At 42.5% G+C, this 17483-nt stretch overlaps 1 pseudogene; it reads left to right on the forward strand.

The window, feature by feature from the left end:
- The first annotated feature begins 771 nt into the window (after window positions 1-771).
- Window positions 772-4362, forward strand: LOC133060002 (large ribosomal subunit protein eL27-like; annotated as a pseudogene).
- Window positions 4363-17483: the final 13121 nt, after the last annotated feature.

Genomic DNA, 17483 nt, shown 5'->3' on the forward strand with positions numbered 1-17483 from the left:
TTATTGACTGTACAAGGGTTAGAGAGAGGGATTGAGATTTTAATCATACAAGACTCAGATCTAGAACTTGGAACTCAGGAATACTTCCAATTCAGTGTCTATTCTCCAAGCTGAGGCAGTCCTATGCCCCATTTTGACAGGAAGTTATCACAGTCATAATTGCCCAATTCCCTAAATTAAAACTGAGCAGAACTCTGTGGGGCTCTGGAGTACAGATCTGTTCTGTGTTCTCCATTTCTTGTCTGTTGGATATAGGCTTCATTCAGCCTCCTTGACCTTTCCTGAGTTCCAAAGGGTGGATTCAAACAATTGCTAATCAGGGAAGGGAGGGAATACAGAAACGGAGGAGAGACAATCAAAGGTTGGTACAGCCTCAAGACAGGGGCCTGATTCCTACTTAAAGAAATACGCATAACAATGTCTTTGAGTTCTTCTACAGAATGGAGCCCTGACCCAGGTGGAGGATGGTAACGTCAAACTAAACACAAGATTCTTGGAGCATATCTCTGTTGCCTTACCACCAACAACAAAAAAGAAGTCACAAACCCTGCAGCCCTCACCCCAAATGTTGCCTCCTGTTTCTGGGGACCAGTGATGACCATCCTGTTAGGTCTCCTGTTTGGCCCCTGTCTATTTCATCTCTGAGAGGAGCCAGCAATTTCTAACTAAATTACTGTTATTACAAGGGTGAATGCTGGTTTCAGGCAAAAAAATACCTTGGCTTAGATCAGGTAGAGAGAGACTTCTGCTCTGCTAGGCAGGCCTACACCCATGCACAGCAGGAACGAGTTACAGAAGAAAGACCTCCGCCCTATTCCCAAGAAGTATCTTGAGTATGAAGTCTCTCAGGGGAGAGTTGTTAGGGGAAGACACTGATTGAAACCCAGGCAGCGTAGTAACCATTTGCATGAGTTGTTTTATGGCAGGAGGTCCTGGTAAGGAACACAGAACTAATAAGCCACCACCAACCGGAAGAGTTTGGGAAAGGTCAAAAGGTAACACCACATGTCCGACCACCTCCCAGAATCCTTCTCTCTGTCATCCATCTTGGCTGAACAAGGCGTGCACCACCAGGAAGGACTCTGAGTCAGAATGATTGGCTAAGGACAACCCGGAAACTAATCCCATCACCATAAAACCCGAGACTGCAAGCCAGTTCTGCAGAGCTGTTCTCCTGGGGTCCCCTTACTCTCCTGCTCTCCACCCAGGTGCTCTTTCCCAATAAAATCTCTTGCTTTGTCTGTACATGTGTCTCCCCGGACAATTCATTTCTGAGTGTTAGACAAGAGCGGTCTTCCTTCCTGCAACACTTCAAGCTAGGCTTCAACAGTATATGAGCTTCTAGATGTACAAGCTGGATTTAGAAAAGGCAGAGGAACCAGAGATCAAATTGCCAACATCCATTGGATCGTAGAAAAAGCAAGGGAATTTCAAAAAGACTTCTACTTCTGCTTCATTGACTACGCTAAAGAGATGGGAATACTAGGCCACCTTACCTGCCTCCTGAGAAACCTGATTGCTGATCTAGCCCTGCATGGACCCAAATGGTTACATTTTACCATGACTCCAGTAACTGTAGTGGACACAGTAAGTGTAGTCATTCTTTTTGACCATCAATCTCCTGAATCCTTTCCTGTATTTCCCACTTACTATCAAAACTGAAAATTACAGATAGCCTTTTTTTGGGTTCCATTGCAGCTAGAGAGCAGGCACAATACCTAAGTGCCACCAATCACTTATTCACCTTGACCCCCGCCCACCACCCCCGACCCTGCCCTCACCTGTGAGTTGGAAATTAGGGTGATCTGATCCTATTCTTATAATACTTAGCTTCATTTGCCTCACTGTGAAATTCTGGTGTTGGCAGATCTGGCCTTTATTTCAAATGTTATTTCATTCATTATGCATTTTTTTTGCATTAACTGGTATTTTTTTTTAAATATTGCATTGATCCATGGCTGATTCATGTCAGTGTATGGCAAAAACCACTACAATATTGTAAAGTAATTAGCCTCCAACTAATAAAAATAAATGAAAAAAAATATTGCATTGAAATATTACTTTGATTACTGATTTTTTGCCACCGTTATAAATCTTATACCAAGGTGAGTGTCTTGCTCACCTCACTTTAACCCGACTTCAGGCCCTGGAACAATCACTCTGAATCCGTTCTGGTAAGAGTGGTGATGGCTCCACATAGTTTCCAGAGTCATCCACAGAGGTCTCATTGGCCAGAGTTGCATCACATGGTCATCCTCCCTGGGAAAGCAAACTCAGCTTTTTATGATCTTCTAGAGAGGCAGGCAAAGAAGAAAGAGGTTAGTGAGGAATGAATATTAGCTCGTACAGCCAATAATGTTTGCCATGGCAGTGTATATTACTTTGCTGTTCTCTTTTTAATCTATTATACTAATCTAAATGGAGAAAGGGACTTCCCTCGTATCTCACTCAGTAGAGAAACTGCCTGCAATGCAGGAGACCTGGGTTTGATTTCCACATCGAGAAGATCCCCTGGAAAAGGAAAATGGCAACTCACTCCAGTATTCTTGCCTGGAGAATCCCCTGGACAGAGGAGCCCATTAGGCTACAGTCCATGGGGTTGCAGGAGTCGGACAGGCCTTAGAGACTAAACCATCAAATGGAGAACAGACATAATGCACTTAGCAGGACCTTTATTAATTGACCTCTGGTTAATGGGAACACTGAACAGAGTCATTCCCTTTGTAGTTTCTATTCTATATTATCTCCACCTTTTTATTATTTTGATATAATTCACCAAATCCAAGCTTCTGTTTTATAACAGTTTTCTCTAAAAAACTCTTGGATAAACAACCTTATAGTATACTGTCATTCTTCATCTCCGTGGGACTTGAATTACTTGGTTCAAATATTAGCACCTTTTTTTTTTTTTTCTGTCTTGCTCCTTTTCCCAGTTTCAAACCCATTAACCTTTTCCTTCTCTTTAAACATTGCTCTGAATTGTTCTTTGTCCCAAAGGTAATAGCTGCTCTTCCTCGGTCAAGCTGACCTGTGATTGTATCACCAACTGAAGCTCAGCCTCTTGGCAAAGACCACAGACCCTTAGGGAATAGGCATCTTATCCCTGGCAGTGTGTGTCCAACCCTCTGGTGGCCATGACATCAACTGCTGCTGAATATTCCCTCCAGTTGAGGGCAGGAACCGTGCATGGTGCCTGCTAGCCCAGTGTTTCTCAGACTTCAATGTGCAAACAAATCCCCTGGGATTCAGTTAAAAATGCAGATTCTGGACTTCCCTGGTGGTCCAGTGGTTAAGACTTCTGGCTTCCACTGGAAGGGGCATGGGTTCTTTTCCTGGTCAGGGAAGTTCAGCATGCTTCGTGGTACAGCCAGAAAGGAAAAAATGAAATAAAATGCAGTTTCTGATTCAGAAGGTCTGGGGCAGAGCTAAGATTCTGAATTTCAAACAAGTTCCCTGGGTGGTTCTAATGCCACTGGCCCACATACCTTGGAGTAATAAGGAATTTAAACATATATCTGGGTACTCTTTCTACCCCCTTCTGATGTCTATGTCAGAAGCTTTCTCTATCTCCTTTATACTTTAATAAAACTTTATTGCACAAAAAAATAAAAATAAACATATATCTGAGTGAAAAAGAAGGAGAAAGTGCCCACAATTCATCAGGGCAAAGACAGAGGCAAATGAGGCATTGAAGGATGTCTCTGCAGCACTGAAGAAGGCCCTGAATTCACATAGAGCTAGCATGCTCTTGATCCTGCAAGCGTGTTTCCTTACATTGTGAGTCCTAACACCTCACTTGCCCACCCTACTTCCAATCCCAGCCCCTGTCACTGCCAAGCAACATTTTGGTAGGTGTTCCTTCAGACTGCTTCCTTCCTTCCCTCCTTCCCTTTTCTTTTCTTTCCTTCTAGTATTTTGTGCTTTCTGCTGTAGCCCTGAGAGGTTGCTGCCAAAATAGGCAAGTTCATGATACCCCGAATGTGATGCTGGTCCTGGCTGGTCACTACTCCGAACGCAAAGCAGTCATCATGAAGAACATTGATGATGGCACCTCAGACCACATCTACAACCATGTTCTGGTGGCTGGAATTGATTGCTATCCCTGCAAAGTGACAAGTGCCATGGGCAAGAAGAAAACTGCCAAGAAGTCAAAGATCAAGTCTTTTGTGAAAGTTAATCATTCCAATCAACTCAGGCCCACAAACTACTCTGTGGATAACCCCTTGGACAAAGCTGTAGTCAATGAGGACGTCTTCAGAGAACCTGTTCTCAAACGCAAGGCCCAACGGAGGCCAAGTTCAAGTCTGAGGAGAGATACAAGACTGCAAGAACAGATGGTTCTCCCAAAAGCTGCAGTTTTAGGTCTGTCTTGTTTCAGTCACTAAAAACAACCGCCTCCCTCCCAGTTATGTTTTATTTATTTTAATGAACTCCTTTTAAGCAACTAGATGGCCTCACCTGGCTGAAAGTTATGACCGCAGGTAATAATGTTTATTGTGAGTATGTTGAGTAGTATGTTGGGAATCACAGATTTCAGTAGAATAAATTAACTGCCAAGTGGTTAGCAATTTTCCTTTTTCTTTATATCAGTTTCAGGCGTACAGATTACTTTCTAATGCACACATAAACACAAATGGGGTCATACTGTACATGATTATTACTATGTGTAATTATACCTGTAATATTTCACAGACACTGTTGTACTCTTTTTTCAAATATTTATTTCTTTATTAGGCCATGCCAGGTCTTAGTTGCAGCACGTAGGGTCTTCCATCTTCACTGTGGCATGCGGGGACTTTGGGTCCTAATCCCCTGACCAAAGGTTGAACCCAAACCCCCTGCATTGGGAGCCTTAGCCACTGGACCACCAGGGAAGTCTCCAGTATTGTACTTTTGTTATAGTATTTGTCCATTTATATCTAAGTTATGATAGTTTAAAACCCTCAAATTAAATCCTCAAATTTAAAAGCTTAATATCAAATTCATTTAATAATCCTATTCCTCAAATATGTACATAGTTACTTCCTCTGAGTTGGAAGGATTATGAGTGGTTATTATTTCTTTCTTATACTTTTCTATACTTTCCAGATTTTTCACATTGGACTCATGTAATTTTAATTTCATTTTTATTTTTATCGAAGTAGTATGGACTTGAAAAGCACAAAATTATCTACAATATTATAATGTTAAATAGCAGTTCCTTGCCCCACCCACTGCCACTGGAGTTAATCAGCAAGCAGCTGCTTTCAATGCTTTTAGTTGTTTCTTCTGTTATTTATCACCTTATTTCTAAATAACATTGCTTTTTCTTAAATTTCCAATTTTAGATATTTTTTAACTTCCTCAGTGAAGATGAAGATTTTACTTAGTTGCACCACAACTTCCATATAACTTCTTCCACCACTGTCATTTTCCTTAAATCAATATTTTATTCTCCAAAGAAGACATACAGATGGCCAACAGTACATGAAAAGATGCCCAACTTTGCTAATTATTAAAGAAATGTAAATCAAAACTACAGTAAGGTATCACCTCACACCAGTCAGAATGGCCATCTTCTAAAAGTCTACGAATAATAGATGCTGGAGAGGGTGTGGAGAAAAGGGAACTCTCCTACATGTTGGTGGGAATGTAAGTTGGTGCACTATGGAGAACAGTATGGAGGTCCCTTAAAAAACTAAGATGATCCAGCACATGATCCAGCAGTCCCACTCCTAGGGACATATCTGGAAAAAACAAAAACTCTAGCTCAAAAAGATATGCATATCTTTTTGTTATGAAAACCCCAGTTTTCATAGCAGCACTATTTACAATAGCCAAGCCATGGAAGCAACCTGAGTGTCCACTGACAGAGGCATGGATAAAGAAGATGTGGTACATACATACGATGGAATATTACTCAGCCATAAAAAGAAATAATGCCATTTGCAACATCATGGATGGACCTAGAGATTATCATACTAAGCGAAGTAAATCAGAGAAAGGTAGATATCATATGATATTGCTTATATGTGGAGTTTAACAAAATGATACAAATGAACTTATTTACAAAACAGAAACAGAGGCACAGACATAGAAAACCAATTTATGCGTACCACAGAGGAAAGGAGATGAATAAATTAGGAACTTGAGATTACCAGATGCACACTACTATAGAAAAAATAGATAAAACAAGGAGCTGCTGTATAACACAGCAAAGCATATTGTAATAATCCATAATGGAAAATAATCTGAAAAAGAATATATGTGTATTTCTTATATATATGTAAAGCTGAATCACTTTGCTGTATTCCTGAACCTAACACAACATTGTTAATCAACTGTACCTCAATTATAAAAGATTGTTTTTAATTCAGTGTTTATAACTGAACCAAATGACTCTGTCCTTTTTTTTTTTTAATATTTATTTATTTATTTGGCTCCACTGGGTCTTAGTTGAGGCACTCAGGATCTTAGATCTTTGTTGTAGCATGCAGGACCCTTAGTTGTGACATGCAGTTATCTTTTAATTGCAGCATGCTAACTCTTAGTTGTGGCATGTGGGATCTAGTTCCCTGACCAGGGATCAAACCCAGGCCCCTGGCATTGGGAGTGCTGAGTCTTAACCACTGGACCACCAGGGAAGTCCCACTGCCCTGTCTTAAGTCATTTTTTTTGTTTTCCCTGAAGTTAACAATTGCTTCGATTTTTTCCCTTGCATAAGATATCTGTCACTGATTTATCTGCACGTTCTCTGTCAAACTGGATAGCTTTTATCAGATTATGGTCAAACAGCTCTTTTTTTTTTTTTGCTGTAGGATCATCCTTCCTAGAGTTCTCTGTGTTAGCCAGCGCTCTCCAGAGAAACAGGCAACAGAGTAGAGAGAAACAGATTTGTTTTAAACATCAGAGTTGGGGAGAGCCAGCAAATTCTAAATCTGTAGGACAGGCTGGAAACTCAGGCAAGGGTTTGCAGCCTTAAGTCTGAAATCCACAGGGTAGGCAAGTAAGCTGGAAACTCAGGCAGGATTTCTATCATCTTGAGGCAAAATTCCTTCTCCCTTGGCAAACCTCGGGTCTTTGCTCATAAGGCTTCCAACTGAATGGATGAGGCCCACCCACATTATGAAGGGTAATCTGCTTAATTTAACAGTCAAGTGATTATACGTGTTAATGATTCTAAAATATACCTTCACAGCAACATCTGGAATGTTTGACCAAACAGGGCACCATAAACTAACCAAGTTGACACTTAAAATTAACCACCACACCCTGCATTATCCTAAGTAATCTCTTCCCCATTATGTTTACTTTTTTTCTCTTTGTTTATTTCCCTCCCAGTTAATTTTATGCCCTTCTCTTTAAAATTCAACCACATCTTTCAGTAAATATGTCCCAGGTGAATTAAGACAACCCACCAAAGAGACTTTCCTGGTTGTCCAGTGGTTAAGAATCCGCTTTGCTGGGCTTCCTTCGTGGCTCAGTGGTAAAGAATCCTCCGGCCAGTGCAGGAGACTCAAGTTCGATCCCTGATCCAGGAAGGTCCCACATGCTGCAGGACAGCAAAGCCTGTGTGCCGCAACTACTGAGACTGTGCTCTAGAGCCCGAGAGCCACAACTCCCGAGCCCACATATTGCAACTTCTGAAGCCCGAGCACCTAGAGCCTGTGCCCTGCACCAGAGAAGCCGCTGCAATGAGGGGCCCACGTACACAGCTAGAGAAGACCCTGCTCACCGCAACTGGCCAGCAGCGAAGACCCAGCACAGCCGAAAATAATTAATAAAATGATATGCATGTTTTTTAAAAAAAAGAATCCTCCTCGCAATGCAGGGGATGTGGGTTTGATTCTTGGTCAGGGAACTAAGATTCCACATGTGGCAGAGCAACAAACCCCATGCTCCCAATTACTAAGCCACATGACACAACAAAGATCTCTTGAGCTGCAACTGAGACCCAACGCAGCCAAATAAATAAATGACAACCCGTCAGAGAACTGGTGCTAAGGTAGGCAGAGTGGGAGAGTCAGTGGGTATCTCCTCCACCCCCATCCAGCTGCCTTCTCATTTCCATGTCTTTCCCACTGTCCCAGGAGAGCACAAGGGGACACCATATACTATGTGGTAACTGCCAATAATAAAGGCTGGTCAGGAGAAAAAGAATTTACTTGCAACTGTAGTTCTTAAGGGAAGCCTTAGTATAATCAGCTGGCCCTGCCACCTGATCAGTTTTGTCTTAATGCTTAGGCTACAAACTTGAAAACTCAAAAAAAAAATACTAAATGCAAAAGTGACTTTCCATATTGCTTCTCGGTTTCAGACTTCTAGATATGCCACCAATACACTGTACAATGATAGCTTTGGTCATGATTTTGCCTACTTAGAGTTTTTATTTTCTTTAAACTGAATGCTTAGTGATGGGGCTAAAATAATTGAGAAGTCTTAAGAAAAACAGATTTTAAATTAATTTTTTCCAAATGACTCTGTGTGTGTGCGTGCGCATGTGTGATTATGAGTCAGTGTTTCTTTGGGAATTGAGGGCAAAAAATCTCAAAAACAAATGCAGAATGTGAAGTGTGGCACATTGCATACACTTTTCCTACCTGTCTGTTTTGAGAGTGAAAACATTCGGAGGGAGAGAATTAAACCTTTTGCAGCAAGGAGAGAAAGAGAACTACAATTTCTGAACAAAAAGGGTGACAGAAGCAAGTTCCCCAAAGAAAAAATAAATCTGAAAGTCAGAAGTGAATAGGATCAGATGTCCATTGATCTCTTTGTACTTAGATGGGAACCTTCCTATAAAATGAGTGAGTTTCTGAGGCTCCCATTGTTGAAAAATTTTCTTTCAGTTGGTGGGGTGGAGAGATGAATCACAAGACTCTCAGGCTCCCTTAGGAATGTGCTCAATCTTCCCATGTTTGCAGAAGCCCCAGAACTGTCCTAACTGCCAGATGATAGCTGATCTCATGTATTCCCTAAAAATAGAGGCATGTGAATCCCAGTTGTTCTAAATAGAAGTAATAGGACACACTAAAGTGTTCCATATATGTAAGTTTGGAAAATGCTGGATTAAGTAAAATTATGTGAGTTTCTTTTTTCCACTTTTTCTTTTCTTTTTTTCTTTTTTTCTGGGGGGCCATGCCACATAGCTTGTGGGATTTCAGGTACCTGACCAGGGATTGAACCTGTGCCACAGCAGCGAAAGCACTGGGTCCTACCCACTGGCGTGCGTGCATGCTAAGTCGTTCCAGTCACATCCAACTCTATGCAACCCTATGAACTGTAGCGCACCAAGCTCCCCTGTCCAATGGGATTCTCCAGGCAAGAGTACTGGAGTGGGTTGCCCTGCCCTCCTCCAGGGATCGAACCTGCGTCTCTTACGCCTCCTGCACTGGCAAGTGGCTTCTTTACCACTAGCGCCACCTAGGAAGTTCCCCTACCCACTGGACCGCCGGAGAGTTCCCTATATGAGTTTCTTTATTACAGGACTTGGGTCCTTAAATATCATTGTGACTCTCCATCAGAAATGTTTATTGAATAGTGAAGAACACAGATAGATCTAACTAGTGATCGTGGTGGGGTGGGGGGGTGTGTAGGAGAAAAGGGCCAAGAGGATCATTTGCTCATCCTTGTAGCTTCAAGTCAAAGGAACAAAGTTCTCATAAATTCCCCCTTTGTTCTAAATTGCTAAGAACTATTTCAGACTTCAGTCTTATCAGAGCTAGAGATCATTTCCTCTAATCCTTCCATGTTACAGATGTGAAAACTGGCCTAAGGAGAGTTGCCTGAAGTCATAGGTGAATTAAAATATGAAGTTCGGTTAGACCCAGCTTTGCTGACTTCCTGTTTATTGATCTTTGTCCTGCCCTGCGTCTCCATGAGAGTGAATCCACAGACTAGTAAGGAGCTGCTACTGCGCGGTTTTGACAAATCTGTCTATAATCAAAAACAAGATCTAAGCCAAGCTGATGGCCCATGTTATTTCAAACAAATCTCAATATGGCAAAATAAGTCCTACTGCCATGGGCATTTGAAGCAGCAGGATTTCACCTGTGATTTCAACACCAGATTCTTCGTTTATCTCTAAGCCCATCGCCTCAGGATGTCTTCTTTGAAAACTGAATTGTAAGTCACATAGATGTCATGTTCATCTGTCTTTGAAAGTGTAAGTTGCTCAGTCTTATCCAACTTTTTGCGACCCCATGGACTGTAGTCCACCAGGCTCCTCTGTCCATGGAATTCTCCAGGCAAGAATACTCGCGTGAGTTACCATTTCCTCCTCCAGGGGGGTCTTCCTGACCCAGGGATCAAACCTGGGTCTTCTGCATTGCAGGCAGATTCTTTACCATCTGAACCACCAGGAAAGCCCCCATCTCTCTTTACAAAGCTTTTATTTTTTTAATTAAAAAAATTATTTTTATTAGTTTTGGCCATGCTATGCAGCATGCAGGATATTATTTCCCTGACCAGGGATGGAACCCATGACACCTGCAGCAGAACTGTGGAGCCCTAACCACTAGACCACATGGGACATCCCTATACAGCTTTTAAAAAGGTTTGTGTTGTTCAAAAAATAGTTCAAGGATTATAAAAGGTTCAAAGTGAAAAATCTCATTCCTACCTCTGTCTCCTACCCTCCCATCCCTCACCTTCCCTCTCTACATAGTTAGCTGCTATTAGTGTTCTGTATATCCTTTTTGAGTTCTTTATGTAGATATGGGCAGAGAGATGGTTTTTTCTCCCGTATTTATAAAGCCACAAAATAGCATTATCTCTTTGTTAGGCAAGACTCTTCCCCTTCAGCCTCTTTTGAAAATAGAGGATTATACCAATTCTCTCCAAGGGCCCTTCTCTCTGACATTCTCAGAGGCTGGGAATGTTTTAAGCCCCTTGCTGCTCGACGCAGTTTGACCTTTTGGAAAATCACACTTGCATGGCTGGTTTTGTTGGTGACCTCAAATTTAGGGCATTCAGGGTGTGGCTTGCAGACTCTGGTATTTAAGAAAATCCAATACACAAATGTCAACATTTCCAAAGCAAATTAGGGAGTGGCTGTTTGTATTACAAATGAAACTTGCAAAATGATTCACCAAAGGCATCTTTTACATGTTTACATATATTTACTTACTAAATAAATAGTACTTGGTACAACATTCAGAAAAATATACAATGTAAAAAATAAAAAATAAATAAAAAAAAAATAAAAAAGAAAAATATACAATGAAAACTCTCTGCCCTGATCCCAGGTCACCAAGCTCTCCTCCCCACAGGCCACCTTTGTCACCAGTTTCTTGTTTTTTTCCATATTCTTTGTATATGCAAAATATACCCGTATAGATCCTTTTCTGAAAAGAGCATGCCAAACACACTGCTTTGTACCTTCGTATTTTTCACTGAAAAAGATATCGAAAAATCCTTCCACATATGGACAAGTGGAACTGCCTCATTGTATAATTTTTCAGTGATGGATATACCAAAATAAATTAATCTAAAATGGGTCAAATTAGGAATTCCCTGGAGGTTCACTGGTTAGGCCTGGGCACTTTCATTTCGGGGCCCAGGTTCAATTCCTGGTGGAGGAACTAAGATCCCACAAACTGCACAGCATGACCAAGAGAAAAAAAAGAAATAATAATGAAAGGGGTCTTTCTTTTTTCACAGTGAACTCCATTCATCCATGGATAATCTGATTTAATCCCTAACACCCTGTTTTCAGTTGCACTCTGTTACAGAAAGGAGATTCTCTCAGGGTGCTTCCCTTTCTGCACATCAGAACAGGCATCAGTGCCTATGGATGTCAGTGAGTTCCTGCTCAGTCGAGTCCAACTCTCTGTGACCCTATGGACTGTAGCCCGTCAGGCTCCTCAATCCATGGAAGTTTCCAGGCAAGAATACTGGAGTTGGGAGCCATTTCCTACTCCAGGGCATCTTCCTGACCCTGGGGTTGTACCTGCATCTCTTGAGTCTCCTGTATTAGCAGCAGGCGGATTCTTGACCACTGCACCACCTATGGAAGCCCTGCCTGTAGGTGAATTTGTTCCAAACAGAAACTCACAGTTTTCACCTCCTAAATCTTTTTTTTTTTTAACTGACAAAAGTACTCACATATTTATTACTGAGTCAATCAACTAAGAGAAAAATCATTTTCTCAAGAAAACACATCTAGCTGTCCAGAGACTGATGTTTTCAGTGATATGGTAGAAAACAAGTGACTTGATATAGAATAAATATGTGTTCCATCTCCTTGTGCAATTCCTTATAGACCCAGCTTGTTCTCCTCTTGGAGTTCTATCTAATTCAGTTTTCAGCCAAATCCACTGCCAAATGGGACGACTCTGCTTTTGTTTCTTGGCCAGGAATTGCTGATCCTGAATGTCTTGTGAGAAGACATGGTGATGAACAAGAGTCCTAACCTCCTAAATCTTAAGATTGAATCTCAGACTGCTTCAAGACCCTCAGATCTTAATCTTTTTTTTCCCCTTTGGCTGTGCCATGTCGCATATGGGATCCTAGTTCCCTGACCAGGGATTGGAACTGTGCCCCCTGCAGTGGAAGGATGAAGCCTGGACCGCCCAGGAATTCCCCTCAAAGCTTAATCTTCAAACTTTTTAGAATAAGCTGCTTTCTCTCTCTCTCTCTCTCTCTCTCTCTCCACCTGTTCCTCATTATTGAAGCTGAACAAACTAGTGTAGCGTTTTTTTTAAGCACTGAGCTTTTGATATCTGCCTCCTTCTCTGAGACTCTGTAACCACTAGCAGCGCTTATTTGGGTGGTCCCTAGCTCTGCTCTCATAAGAATAAAAATTCTCTACAGTCATACTCAGTTAATATATGATTGGTTAGTTGAATGACGTAATTAGGCACTATGTACTCTATAAATAGTAGGTACTATGATTATTGGAGATGGAAATGGCATCCCACTCCAGTACTCCTGCCTGGAAAATTCCATGGATGGAGGAACCTGGTAGGCTACAGTCCATGGGATTGCAAAGAGTCGGACACGACTGAGTGATTTCACTTTCTTTCTTTCTATAGCTCCTTTTGGAGAAGGAAATGGCAACCCACTCCAGTGTTTCTGCCTGGAGAATCCCACGGACAGAGTGGCCTGGTGGGCTACAGTCTATGGGGTTGCAGAGAGTCAAACACAACTGAGCAACTAACACACACTATGATTATATCTTGTGTTTCATATCCCAACCCAAAGAAAGAAGACATGATACCCACAAATATTTTATAATCCCAATCCTGGTTGACCTCTTATTTCACTTAAAATATTCACTTCCCTTAGTTCTGTGACTTGACAGTCTCCGGCTTCTCTTCCTACCTTCCCAGTTTCCTTTGCTGATTCTTCTTCCTCTACTGGGTCTTTCCCCAGGTGTCATGCTTTATCCTCTTCGCTCTCTTTGAGGCCTGTCCATGACTTCTGAGGCTCCAGAGACGAACCCTGTGTTCTGATCAAGGATGTTTACAGCCCACATCTCTCCTCTGAGTTCCAGGCTCCTGAACCCAGCAGCCTCCCTGCCATCTCTTCTTGAATTGACTGAGATGAAGCCTCTGCCACCTAGAGGAATCAGAGCTCAAAACAGAAATACAGGTACAGAGACAGAAGGCTTTGCTTGCGCAATTGGAATTCGTACCGATTCTACTGGCTATTTCAGATCTGCTTTCTCCAATTCTTTGATTTCACTAACCCTTCCCACCCACTGACCCACCCCAGTTAGCCACTTGACACCCTTGTCCAGCCTTTTCTCCACCTATTTATGCCAGTTTCCTACATGGGCTTCAGCTTGTGTCACTTCCTACCTCCCATTTGCTAATGAAGGCCCGCCCCGCCTCCATCCTCTCTCCTTCACCTGCTGTCTCTACTTGGGCTTCCTGTTGATGTCTATTAAAGTTCCCCAACCTGAAAGCCTCTTCCTTTGACCTCCTATCCAGCTCCCACTGCTGCCTTTTTACCATTCTCTTCACAGCCAAATTTCATGAAAATCTCTCTCTTTCTACCATCTTTATTTCTACACCTCCCACATCTCAGCCTCCCACAACTTTTCTTTCTTCCCTCAATCTGCTGAAACTACTCTTGACAAAGGCAACACAGTCTCCCGTGTTTAATCCAACAGTCTTTGTGTTGCTTTGACCTCTCTGAAGCATTTGCCGCTATAGACCAGTCCTTGATCCTCCTTCCCTTGCTGTTTTCCTCATGGTGCTCTTTCATAAGTGGTTCTGGGTGGCTCACCAGGTAATTGCCGGTCCAGGGACTGCATTGTCTTTCTACCTTCACAAACAGCTATCTCTAACTCACCCTTCAGGTCTCCGCTCAGGGCGTCCTTCCCTGTCCCCCCAGACCAGTCTGCAGGGCTTCCTGTGTGTGCTTTGCCGGAGTAGCAATCATCACAGGTTGCAATTAGATGTGTAGGGTCATTCTACACCAGTGGCTCTTCCCCTGAGTCATATCTAATTTCCAGGGACTCCTGTAGTGACAAGACACAAGGGGGAGTGACTTTCTGCTCCTGAATATCACCTGTGATGCTGGCCAGGCTGAAATGTACTGAGAGCTCATGGTCTTTATGAATCCTAGTTTTTATAGGAATCTGAATGTTTCCCTTCATCCTCCTCATGTATTTACATTTCCCCCCTGCTACGTTTTTCCGGACTTTGTCCAAAGCGATCATTGGGAATGATTAAAGCAGCAGGGCAGCCTGATGGTGGCCACACAGCCTCTTTGTGTGAAATTTTGCCTAGCAACCACTGAAGACGCAGAAACAGTTGTCAGGGAGCTCTTCTCATCCCCTTTCTAAGTCCACGCAGAAGGCCTGGTCTGGTAATGTGGGCACAGACTGGGTCTTGTGTGGAATGCACTAGCTCCTGAGTTCCCCAGTCACCCTCTCCTCAGTCTGGGGACCCTGAGCTTATCCAGAGGTCAAGTCAATTCTGGCCAACCTTCTGTGTTGTCTCCCCACAGGAGTCCTTCTTTCTGTTTCTCAAAGCCAGGAAAAGACTCCTCTTTCAGCAGAGTCCACCCTTCCCTGAGTTGAGACAACAAACATTAAGTTCACCAAATGGGGGGAAAGACCAGAGAGAAAAGAAGATGCTGGGGACAAAAGCCGCCAGTTAACACTGCAAAGCAGCCTCCTGACATAGGTGCTGTGGATGAGAATCAGGGGAAACGGATTTAGAGGCAATAGATGCGTCCAGAACTGGCTGATGCCTTTAGTTGATAAATAGACATAGTGGGTCAGATGGGAAAGAATCTGCCTGCAATGTGGAAGACCGGGGTTTGATCCCTGGGTCGGGAAGATCCCCTGGAGAAGGAAATGGCAACCCACTCCAGTATTCTTGTCTGGGAAATCCCTTGGAGAGAGTAGCCTGGTGGGCTTACTGTCCATGGGGTCACAGAGAGTTGGACACGACTGAGTGACTAGCACTTTTAGACATGACAAAGGAAAGAAATCATTTTGCCAGCGAGTAGGAAAGGGGCTGTTTCATCTTCGGCATTACACAGAGGAATTTCTGGGGGGAAGTGTGAAGAGTTTGTGATGGTTGAATCACAAAGGGTATGAGTCATTGTAACTATTAAGAAAAATAAAATGTGCTTATGCCTAAATGTAGGTAGCCAGAAACTTAATAATCACCCACATATCTCCCCTTAATTACCTAATTAATCTAATTACCTCCTACCATCTTTTGACTTTTCTTTTTCCACACATCCCCATGTATTAGTTATTACCGAAATGACACAACAGTCACCTAAACAAAAAAAAAAAACCCTACACAGGTTGCCAAGAGAAGCCACATGTTTGAGAAAGACTCTCATTATATTTTCGTGTAACTCTATATTAACATACCTCCTTTTTTTAGAATCTCAAACTCTGAAAGGAGAATATAAGATGTAAGTGGAAGGCAAAGTGACCTCATGCTTTTCTGCAAATACTGTTGGTTCTCTAGGGGCAGGAAGCTGACTCCAGAAGCCTCTTGCTTTTTGATAATCCCTCAGGACACAGCAGAACAAGCATAAAGTGTCTGAATACAGGTGACTAAAACTTGACTCTGCCAGCACAGAATATGTCCAGCTGCCTGTTCTCTCAAAACCAAAATGCATCTTGAAATCTGCCCTTTTTGGTTTATTGAGAAAAAAATTTTTTTTAAATTCCTTTTTGGCCGTGTTGCAGAGCACACAGGATCTTAGTTCCTTGACCAGAGATCAAACCTGCACCGCCCGCAGTGGAAGTCTGTAGCCTTAACCACAGGACCTCCAGGGAAGTCATGGGTTATTAAGAAAGACTTTAAAGAGTTAAATAATTTCTCTTCTTGTTGACATCCACGCCTTGGAAATCTGGCCTTCAGGGACCCCTGCTGCAGACTTTCTCCCTTCTCTACTTCTGCCTTTGTTTTTTGGATGCTCTGCTTTCTTATTCTTACTTATACCTCTCTTTGGAGAGAGAGCTTTGGAGAAACCAAAATAATTGGACTCCAGGGAGAGCTGAGTTGCAGAGCTGGGCTTAAATGAATCGAGAAAATAACTTTTCTCCATATCATGTTTTTATTTTGAAACCTTGTTTTAAAATTGGATTCTAAATGAAGTATTCTTTTAATTATTTTTATTATTATTACTATTAACAAGTACTAATTGAGTACCTAATCAGTGAATATCATATTATGTTCTTCAGCTGGGGTTTTTCAGCTGATCGTCTGGCAGCCAAGAGAAATAGGAATCGTCACTCCTATCTCAGAGGCTATAAAACTGAGTGTCAGAAACAAGGGGCTGATAAAGGGCAGACAGAGGCAAATAAACAGGAAGCTAAGGAAGCTTAAACCCCAGAGCCCTCTCTTGCATGGGCCCCTTTCAAAGTACTGCTCTTAATTCTGAATCCATGAGCTCTATTCTGCTCCTTAGGAAGAGCTTTCAAAATTGCATAAAACTTCGGTTCCCACTGGGAAAGAACTCTCCTGCAGTGCGGGAGATCTGGGTTTGATCCCTGGGTTGGGCAGATCCCCTGGAGAAGGGAATGGCTACCCACTCCAGTATTCTGGCCTGGAGAATTCCATGGACTGTATAGTCCATGGGATGGAAATGCATAGGACACAACTGAGGGACTTTCACTTTTCGGCCCCCAGAAGTCTGGATCTGTCCCTGGTGTGGAGTAGGTATATGAACCCAGAATTATGTGCCTGGGAAGTCTATGCTCTTTACACAGAACTACTGTTCATTGTGACATATGAGTCAGAAAATATAACTGCTGCTCCCTAAATCTGCTGTAACCTTGAATGCTCCAATAATCTTAACAGAGCACTCTGTTCAAATACAACTTGAATCACTCCTTTGGAGGAGCAGAGACATCTGTCAGCAGATACTTACCACCATGTGGCAGGCGGGGTGAGAGAGGCCCTGTAAGCGAGTAGTTCAAAGGATTGTCTTTGAAGCTGGCAACCTGGGTTAGAATCTAGGTTCTCCCACTTTATCCCCAGCTGAGTGTGCTTAGGCAAGTTATCAAACCTCTCTGTGCCAGAATG

This window comes from Dama dama, chromosome 7 (assembly GCF_033118175.1).
Source record: "Dama dama isolate Ldn47 chromosome 7, ASM3311817v1, whole genome shotgun sequence".
Taxonomy (NCBI): domain Eukaryota; kingdom Metazoa; phylum Chordata; class Mammalia; order Artiodactyla; family Cervidae; genus Dama; species Dama dama.